The sequence below is a fragment of the Leptonychotes weddellii genome, chromosome 6 (genome assembly GCF_054177405.1).
Source record: "Leptonychotes weddellii isolate Sample4059 chromosome 6, ASM5417740v2, whole genome shotgun sequence".
NCBI lineage: Eukaryota > Metazoa > Chordata > Mammalia > Carnivora > Phocidae > Leptonychotes > Leptonychotes weddellii.
The window spans coordinates 77878419-77889202 of NC_138374.1; positions in this window are offsets into that span (position 1 = coordinate 77878419).

Genomic DNA, 10784 nt, shown 5'->3' on the forward strand with positions numbered 1-10784 from the left:
TCCACCCACCCATCCATCCATCCACCCACCACCCATCCTCCATCTATCCACCCACCCACCCATCCACCCTCCATCCTCCATCCATCCACCAATCCATCCACCATCCATTCTTTCATCTTCCATCCACCCACCCAACTTTCCATCCATCCACCCATCCTCCATATATCCTCCACCCATCCACCCATCCATCCATCCATACCCCATTCATCCTCCATCTATCCATCCTCCATTCATCCTCTATCCATCCACCCATCCATCCGTCGTCCATCCATCCATCCACCCACCCATCCATCAGTTGTCCATCCATCCATCCATCCACCCATCCGCCCCTTATCCATCCTCCATTTATTATCCATCCACCCATCCATCCATCCATCCATCCATCCACACATCCATCCAAGGTACCTTGGGTCTTCAACAGCCCTCAGAGATTCAACTGTATTTCAACCCCCCAATATTATAGCTCTGTGAAACTCTGAAAGCCCTCCCATAGATCCTCTGTGTTCCCAACCTTTCCTCCTCCTCTCTGCTGCTGTGCCTGGACAGTCCATAATCCAATGCATTGATGTGAACACAGAGGATTGTGCCATCGTGGTTTTTGCCTCTCTAATTCATATGCCTCACTTATTTTATGAGTTTAGTAATATTGCATAAGATGAGGGAGAGCGAGGGGAAGAGCTACAGCATGGAGCCTTTGTCCTTCACCCCCTCCTCTTCCTCTTCTTGTGTTTCTTCTGAAGATACATAAATAAATGTGACTTGCAACCCTCCCAGCCCCAACACACACACACACACACACACACACACACTCTACAGTCTCACATTGAATAAATCATGTCCTGGAGGCTCAACTTTTACCACAAGTTAGTTGGTCAAAAACAGTTTTCCTTTTTTTTTTTCTTTAAGATTTTATTTATTTGAGAGAGAGAGCACATGCAGGGGGAGAGGGAGAGGAAGAAACAGACTCCCCCCTGAGCGGGGAGTCCGATGTGGGGCTCAATCCCAGGACTCTGGCATCATGACCTGAGCAGAAGGCTGATGCCTAACCAACTGAGCCACCCAGATGCCCACAAAAACAGCTTTCTGAGGAAACCTTCCCAAAAGAAATTCTAGAAAGAAAAAGGATTCTTTCCCCCTCCACTGTGTATTATTTATCTATGTATATTCTATCTTAAAACCCCAATCTTAAGGCATGGATGGATGAATGTGGGATGGGAAATGACAGACAGATAGGTGAGTCATATGCCCTAAAACTAGGGCAGCTTTTATAGACCTCAGAAAAAGAGCATGGAAAACTTCAACTTTTACAGTTTTATTTGCGTTTCTATTTCTTAAGCTAACATTCTTAAAGTTAAGGATCTTGGCCTGAGATCATGCACTGCAAGTCCAAACATGCATTCAATCAGGTTTAAGCAAAAAGACATGTATGAGTTATCTTTTGCTACATAACAAATCACCCCAAACTTAGCTGCATTAAACAACAAACATCCATTCTCTGAGGGCCAGGACTCTGGGGTGGCTTAGCTGGGTCCTTCTGGCTTTGGATGTCTCTTGAGGTTGTGTGTGTGTTGGTTTGGGCTGAGATCATCAGAAGACTTGAGTGCTTCTGGGTGGGGGGCTCTGGTTCTCGGCTCCTCACAACATGGGCCTCCCCTCATGTCATGGACACCCTTCCTCCAGACGACCCAGGGGAGAGAGAGAAGCCCGTTGTGTTTTGGGTCCTGGCTCAGCGGTGGAGGGGACTGCACACGGGCGTGGCGATGAGGCCATCTGGGAGGCTGGCTATGGTGGGCAAAGACTTATGGGCACCAGATTCAACCTTATGAGCATCTGAGAGCAAGAAGCCAGTGGAGCTGAGCTGGGAAGACAGGAGCTGTGATCTCGTTCACCCCATCTACTGTTCACGGCCCCACACGGAAACTCAGGCCCCAGCCCCCAGACTTGTCACTCCTGCATCAGCAACAATGACGACAAGGTACTTTACGGTAATATATTTACAGTGACCGTGATTGCCAGGGCTCACACTTCCTGAGCCGTTAGCCTATGTCCTGTGTTAAGTGCTTTGCAGAAGTGATTACATTTAATTCCAAATCACATGCCTACTTCACAAATGAAGACACAGACCAAATGATGTTGAGGGTTTCCTGGCTGGAGTTTCTTTACATGGGAAGTCACACTGGTCCCTGTGTTAGGTTTTTGTGTTCTAGCTCAGGGGCTGGTTCTTTGGAGGCCATGGGAACAGCATCCTAAATGAGGGGGGAAATTTAGCACGGCAGGCAAATTGACCAGCACGTCTGCTAGAGGAAGCGATCACTATGTCAAGCTGAAGCCTTCGCCCAATGCCACCCTTAGTAAAATAAACCTCAGTCCGCGTGTGCAGACAGCAGCTAAAAGTGTTGAAAGTCCCATGGAAGATTTTCTCTCGGATACCAGTGTTTAAATGTATGTGACACTTCACGTTGAATTTCCCGTCTTGCAGCTTGCCTTTCTGCGACTGAAGGAGCTGGGGATTTTGGAAGGTGACTCAGTATGAATCCCAGAGGAAGGACCTTTCAAATATACGCCCAGCTCCTTTTGCCAGTGAGGGAGAGAGGATAGGAGCCAGAATCCCCTGTAAAAAGTCGAGAAATCACTTAAATACCAAGCACTTCATCCCACTCTTATATATTTTTGTCCTATTCCATCTTTTTTATGTTGTTTTCTGTTTCTGGCAAATTCATATTCACCAGGCTGGCAAATAGGGGATAAGCAGGATCCATTTCCGAGACAGGGAGTGCTCATTCATTCAACAAACACCGTTGAGCTTTGGCGTGCGGGGTGTCATGCTGGGTGGCGGCCTATGCAGAATCCATTCCTCATCCTCTGACTATAGTAACTGAGGGCTTTTTAGCTCCTGGCACCCTGACACATCCTGTGAAGGTTTAAAAAAAGAAGAAAAAAGAAAAACAGAAAGCAAGATAAGTAAGTCAAGCTTCTCCTTCCTAAAAGATCTTGAAATATCCCTGGAAAAATAAAATTAACACAAAACAGTCTAGAAACATAACAAGACAGTCATTCCCCGAACCACCTCCCCATAATGGGATTTATTATTATGGATCCTTTTTGTGTTCTACACATTCTAGAAGCTTCTCTCGTGACAAAATGTAGAAATGATCACTGGAGGTTAGAGCCAAGACAGTGATGAATTGCGCATCTTTGTGGGAGCACCAGGCGTGCATACAAGGGGCCCATTAGGGGGTTTGAGTCTGGGGAGGCTTCTCGGGAGGTGTTGCGGGTGGGGCTCTGCCCGTGGCAGGTGCGTTCGCAGAGGGCTGATTCCAAGAGCCTGGGGAAGTGGGGCACGTAAGAAGGAGGTGCTCTGGGCCAAGTCCCACCACTCTGACCTGGTTTCACCCCAAATCAGACATTTCTCTGCCTTGCATCTCACCCCCCACGCCCCTCAGAGAGTCCAGGGCTGAGTTGGATGCTGTGATGAGCTTCTCGCTAGGCCAGATTGGACTCTCCTGGGCCCTGACCCTCCAGCACCGCCCCCCCACCGAGGGTTCTAAAGATGAGAATTCGCCCCCGAGAAGGGCCCAACTTCTGGAGCCTTCAGTCCTCCCACTGGCTCCAAACCCCGGGGGCTGGGGCCATTGTGGAGACGACCGGGGGTCATGGCATAAGGCCACAGCCTGTGGGACTGGTGTTATTCAATCTGCAGAAAACTGAAGGAAGAAATAAAATGCTCTGTAAGTACATCAAAGGTCTTCCACGGCGAGAGGCTGGTGATGCTGATTCCTCTGAAGGCATCTGAGGAAACCAAAAGGTCATGATGAACAGGTTTGGGGTCAGCGCTCTGGACCACTGCCCACCCTGATGAGACCAACAGCTCTGCTCAGGCACCGTCCGTGAGGGGACCCGGATTCTCCGCGGGTGGCCCGGGCTTTCTGTGCTGACGCTGGGAGGGCCCTGGGCAAACCAGGACTTTGGGTCACCCTGGTCCAGGCTCAGGTGTGTCTCCTCCAACCCTGCCTGTAGGGGTGGTGGCCCCCAAGATGACCCAGTGACCCTCAGTCCCCAGGGGGGGTCCTGCCCGAGACCACCTGGTTGGTCAGAGGGGTCCAGTCGTGGCTGGAAACCGAGTGGCACACCAGGCCTGGGCACGGGACGAGGACGTGTGGTGAAGTCATCACTCAGGGAGCCCCCCCCCACATGCTCACGCAAGCAAACTCATCCACTAAGATGTGTCGGGCACAATTTCTGACAGCGAACAAGACTGACTCTCTGAGCTTTTCAAAGGGCCAGATCTCTCTGGAATAATTTTATCTCAAACAGGAATGATTTTTAAAAATGGAACGGTTTTGGGGTACCTGGGTGGCACAGTCGGTTAAAGGCCTGACTCTTGGTCTTGGTTCAGGTCATAATCTCTGGGGTCGTGGGATCGAGACCTGTGTCAGGAGTCTGCTTGAGATTCTCTCTCTCCCTGTGTCCCTTCCCCGGCTCTCTGCCTCTCTCCCAAATAAATAAATAAATCTTTTAAAAAAATGGAATGGTTTCATTACATGTAAGCATTTCTACATGCTTGGCACCATGCTCGGTGCTTCACTGGGATTATTTTGCGAAACCCTCATTGTAATCCTACAGGCCATCACTGTCCCCATCTTATTGGCAGGTGGGGAAGCAGGTCAGGCAAGGGAGGTCGCACGGCGGTCAGTTGGGGACCCAGCCGCGGAGTCTGGCTCCAGAGCCCGTGAGCCAAACGGGGGGCTGAAATGAGTTTTATCCTGTTGTCCAGAAGATAGCAGCACCCTGGTTGGCAGGAGGAATCAAATTACCAGGAACACGTGGGTTTAGCTAATTTCATCAGCAACTATCACAATAGCTACAAATAATTTCTGTTGGTGGTGATGTTGGTTCTGTTTCACCGGGAAGGACGTGGGGGTGCCTGTGTAATCCTGCCTACGGGGCCGTTGCTCTGGTCTCGGATGGTGTAAGGAGCAAGATGTGTGCCGTCGGGGGGATGGGACGGATCAGGGCCCCGTGCTCCTGGTGACTCCTGGTGACTTCGGTTTCCCAGACAGCATCCAGGTTACCTCCTGTCTGACAATGCGCCGCACACAGGGGCTCACCAACTACACACGTTACTTCTCACAGATCCAGGGCTGGAAGTCCGGGATCAGGGTGTTGGCGGTGCGCGGAGCCCTGGGAGGGCTCCCGGCCGCAGTCCGCCGACTCCTTGTGGTGTCCTCATGTGGCAGAGAGTGGAGAGCCGCAGCTTCTCTCGGGCCTCCTGCGAGGGCACTAAGCCTGTCCCCAGGACCCCACCCTTGTGACCACTGCCCGGGCCGCCCCCCAAACGCCACCACGCTGGGGGTCGGTTTCAGCATACGAATCCGGGGGGACACATCCAGTCCCTGACACGTCCCAGTTGATGATCCCTATCGACTAGATCTCCTAAAGCGAGCTGGACTGGAAGCACCTGGGCTGTGCCCTGTGGGCCCGGCTGTGAAGGTGCCAAGTCCCAGGTCGGATGGCGGAGTCGCCGTGAGGGCACCTGGGGCTGATGACAAGCCAGCTCCAGGTTACATTTCAGCCCCCATGGCCTCCTCGGCTGTGCACCTCTCAGGACCCCGCAGGGCTGCCCGTCCCTGGGAAAGCCTAGAAATCCAGCTCGGCGCCATGGCGGGCCAGCTTCTACATGGGCCCACGTCAGAAAGAAGGGTATGGCACAGTTCTGGCCCTCAAGGGCCTCAGGAGAGCCTCAGTTGGCTCAGGGAAGCAGACGCATAGATAAAGGAAACGATGCATCTGTGAGCAAGAAGTGGCCTGGGAATGGGGTGGGGTTATGGAGGGGTCTCTGGAGGAGGGGGTGCTTGGCTGGAGCTACACGGACTGAAGTGGGGTTAGGTGCTCTGCGGTCACCTGGAACTGGGGTGAATCTTGGGCGGGCGTTCTGTCCCTTCCACAGTTGTGGAAGATGGTATCGCCTGCTTGCTTCCCAGAGCCCTGCAGATGTCTGATTACTATTGCCCTGCGCAGTTGTGCGGGGGGCCGCCGGCTGCTCACACCGATGGACGCGGGGCAGGGGGCGGGGGGTGGAGGGCAGGGCGGGTAGTGTGGAGAGCCTCAGCCCCGTGCTTGCCCCCCTTCTCTCTGATGTGGGGATATCTTCCACCCAGGGCAGTCAGCCGAGCCCTGACCAGCAAACCATCCAGAAGCAGATTTCAGTGAAGAAAATTTGTGTAGGCTTCGTTTCCCAGAGCAGCTCCTGTGGCCAGAGGTGGAGAGGCAGCCCCAGGGGCAGAAGGAAGAGGGGACTCGGGGGACGTGGCCTCCAAGCTCCCCTGCGAGCTGGGTTCGGGCCGGGGTCCGCGTGCTGGGCAGCGTGCCTGAGAGGAGCTCGGGTGAGGGCAGCTGCAGGACTGCTCGCCAGGTGGCTGGGAGGCTCATCCTTCCAGAGAGCACTTGGGTCTGGTCCTCGGCCCCGCAGCCTCGCCGAGGAGCCAGCTCAGCGTTCCTGGGGTCCAGTCCCCCGAGGAGGCTCCCCTGCTTGTCTCACCCCTTCTGTTAGCTGGGCCAATTCTCTAGTGATTCCAGAGCCGGAGTCCAGGGATGTGGGGACCCAGGGGGTCAGCGGTGGGCAGCCCAGCCGCTCCTGTGGCTGGCAGGAGCCTGAGGTACAGCACCGAAGCTGGATGCGGCCTGCGTCTTCCCACTGGAGCCTCGGACGCTGGCTTACCCGCTCCCCTTGACACATGTGTCCAGCCTTCCTGCTCCTGAATGACCGACACCGGTTTCTAGCAGCCAACCCTGGGGGAAGCAGCTCAAGACCTGCCACCGAACCAAGGAGACGCCCTTTCTCGGGTGGCGCTGTCCCAGTGGAGGTCCCTGTCGCTGGCAACGCCCGGCCCTGGCCTCGGGGCTCCCAATCTCTCACGTCCTCGGGCTGTGCTTGGACACCTCTCTCCGGGAGCTGATGGCCTCGTGTCCTGGGGGCCAAGTGGCAATTATATAACTCACCCTTTGCAGGGGAGCAGCAACATCCTTTTACCGGAAGGGCTGACCTGCATTAAAATAGCGATGTCCAACATGCAGAAGTGTGGATAAAAATAAGCCAGGCTCATTAGGTGGCTGCCTGCCCTATATCGCTGCCCAAAAGCTTACCCCTTGTTCTGCCCATGTGTAAATAGACTCCCTATTTAGAAATGAAGCAGCGGGAGGTAAATGAGTCGGCCAGGAGGGGCCGGCCATAACTCCTCATGCTGAGAAGCTGAGCGACCCTTTCTGTGAGAAACACGAATGCCTATCAGGTGTGGAAGGCCGGGCTCGGGGCTCCGGTATCTCAATCCTCCCACCAGCTCTGGAAGGCTCTTCTCTGTTTTACAGACGAGGAAAGTAAGCCCCGCAGAGTTAAGTTGCTGGTTCAGGCTCATGCGGACGGCGTTAGGGACATTGGTGAATCACGCCCCTATCACTCTCGTCCCCAGCCTGTGCGGTTTTCACGAGACCCCACTGCGGACAACGGGCCAGGACGGCGAGGTGATCAGGAACGTTTTAAAACCTTGTCCCGGGGTGCCTGGGTGGCAGACTCGGTGAAACGTCCAACTCTGGGTTTCAGCTCAGGTCATGAGCTCAGGGTCATGAGCTCGAGCCCCGTGTCAGGCTCTGCATTCACGGTGGAGTCGGCTTAGATTCTCTCCCTCCCTCTGCATCTGCCTCTCCCCCAGCTTGCGTGCGCTCTCTCTCAAAATAAATAAATAAAATCTTAAAAAAACCAAAACCTTGTCCCTCGTGAGCGTCAGGTATTTCTTGGCCTGATCCTCGCCCGGAAGGCTCTCTGCAGTGAGCTGCTTATGAGGGATGAGCCCTGAGATTAGCTTCCTGTGCTGTGGTTGAGGCCGCCCCAGCTCCCCTGAGCCCCCGGCTCTCGGCAGGGCGCCCGGTCGGAAACGATGGTTCACGCGGCGGTGACATTCTGGTACCCCGGACAGGGTACCCTACTAATAACGGCTATTGGGATTTCGAAGCAGTCCAATTAAACAGCGTCTCCAATCCCTGTCCGGATTCTGGGTCAGAAACAAGGTGAAGAGTAAGGTAGACGTAGGCGGGACACCGTCTTAGCTACAAGGGTAGATTGGAGAACTCGGCTTACTGAGACTGAAAGGGGTTTCCGTGGCAGGAAGCACAGTCTGGGGGTTCGGTTGTGGGAAGTCTCTTAGGGAGTTCCTCTGGGGGCCGCAGAGGTGGGCGGGGAGGGGAGAGGAGGGGACAGACGCAGGGCTGGCAGAGGGAACGTGGTGCCATCCTTCCAAAGGCCTCGGCTGACCCCTCGGCCCCATGTGGGTCTTTCTGCTTCTCTGTGTGCTGGTCACTGGGTTCAGTCTGTCTTGGGTGACCTTGGGTGGCCTTGGGGGACAGCAAGGTGCAGTCTGGGACAATCCCCAGAGAAGGCTGTCAGCAGAGGGGACAAGTCCTTCAGTCCCCAGAGTGGGTCCTGGCAGCACGGGGGGGCCCACCAAACCACCTGCTTCCTCATTCGGTTTCTGGAAGCGGCTTCTCCAGGAGGCCAGAAGCCCGTACGAGAAAGGTCGGTGGGCAAACTACAGCCCAGCACAGTAACTGATCTCGAGGCCACGACTATGTTCTTCGTCTCCCTCACCTCCGCTGACCCCCTGCCGATCAAGGTGTGGGACTCGGGCCCTCATCCCACATGATTGGCCCTTGGCCAAGGTTGCTGAATACATCCATTTATGACCAAAATTGGCCAGGGGGGTGCCAAGAGGTGCAAAGCTGATGACCCGTGCCCCCGATTCCTCGTGCCCCCGCCATGGATGGCAGCCCTCCCCCTCCTGCTGGTCAGGCTCAGCTCCCCTGCCGACACGGTATGTCGCCTGGTGGGAATGCTCCCGACCCTGAACCTGGACCTCTAACCCTAAAATGCCCAGGATCGGAGTGGCGGGAAGCACAAGTCTCCAGCGGGTCATGGGCCGTGGCGGTCTGGGGGCCACCCCACTACGGCTTGCTCCCACGGGGCTCCGGCTGTGGCTGGCGGGCCCGGATCAGTGGATCGGAGTGGATGGGGATTCTCCCTCCTCCCGGCCTCCACCCCCTCCAAGGGCAGGTCTGACCCCCGAGCGGTCAGTTCCATTCCCCCTTGGCCAAGCACGGCCATTGTGCTCTTCCCAAATCGATGGAGAGGTGTCGCCCCCTCTTGTGCGGCACGCACAGTGCCCGAGGGACAGATGGAGGGAGCCGTGGCCACTTCCCTCCTCACATGCGGTTTGCTGAGCACTCAGTCTAGGCCAGCCCAGCAATCCTTTGAGGTGGGGGCTACTTTTGCCTCCAGTGTGTTCATGATGAAGTGAAGTGCAGGAACTAAAGAGAAAGCCAAGAGTCAACCGAGTGCACCCGAGGGTGATTGTGACGCAAAGCACAGGCTTTTCTTGCCCTGTGGGGCCTGGGGCAGGGCCGGGGCGCTGGGGGCGGGAGGGAGGGGTGCAGGCAGGTCTGCGAGCTAACTGATGGGAGCAGGAAGGGCTGTGGCTTCCGGGGACCCCTCCCCCCACCGGCCTGGCACCTGAGCTCTGGCTGTGCTGGGGTCCCTCGGGTCCCCACCCCCAGGCCTCCTTGCAGCTGCCCTGCCCTGCAGCGGAGCGCGAAGCATAAAGAGACTGGTTCTGTAGGAGCGGGAGTTTATTTCTGCTTCCCCGTCTCTCATCATTGAAAAAAGCAGAGAAGCGATCAGAAAGCTTACTGTTCACCTGCTGGCAAGGAGCAGGGGCAGAAGGAGCCAGGTGCAGGGCTTTGGGTGGGTGCCGCCGCCCTGGGACCCCACCACTGCCCCAGCAGAGCTGAGCTTAGCCAGGACTGGACAAGCTTGGTAATTACTCAGAGACTGTTAAGCACACATTGCTGTGGATTAATTAGTTTAGAAGAAGGGCCGAACTAAGCGGCCCCTGAACATGATGAGAAGCATCAAGATATTATGGAAGGGTTAGGGTTGGGCAGCACACTTAGCCCATAATTGCATGCAGTTATAATGGCGATGGTGGCTGGAGGTCACCTCGAATGGCCTTAACCCAAGCAAGGCACAGCCCCGAGGATGTGTCACATCAGATCTGTACAGCGTTTCCCAGACCACGTGAGGGTTGAAGGCGAGGAGAAGAGCAGGAGGAAGCAAACCAGGTTTCCATAGAAAAGAGGGCAAAGCAGAAAGGGCACCATAATGTTGGAATTCAATAGAGAAGCACAAAAAACGAAAACAGGTTGAACGCTGAGCAGACAATAAAGATTTAAGGCCCGAATGAGACTGTACGCAGATCATCTTTTTTTTTTTTTAATTCTTATGTTAATCCCCATACATTACATCATTAGTTTTAGATGTAGTGCTCCATGATCCATTGTTTGTGCATAACACCCCGTGCTCCATATAGAATGTGCCCTCCTCAATACCCATCACCAGGCTAACCCATCCTCCCACCCCCCTCCCCTCTAGAACCCTCAGTTTGTTTTTCAGAGTCCATCGTCTCTCATGGTTCGTCTACCCCTCCGATTTCCCCCCCTTCATTCTTCCCCTCCTGCTACCTTCTTCTTCTTTTTTTTTTCTTAACATATATTGCATTATTTGTTTCAGAGGTACAGATCTGAGATTCAACAGTCTTGCACAATTCACAGCGCTTACCAGAGCACATACCCTCCTCAGTGTCTATCACCCAGTCACCCCATCCTTCCCACCCCACCCTCCACTCCAACAACACTCAGTTTGTTTCCTGCGATTAAGAATTCCTCATATCAGTGAGGTCATA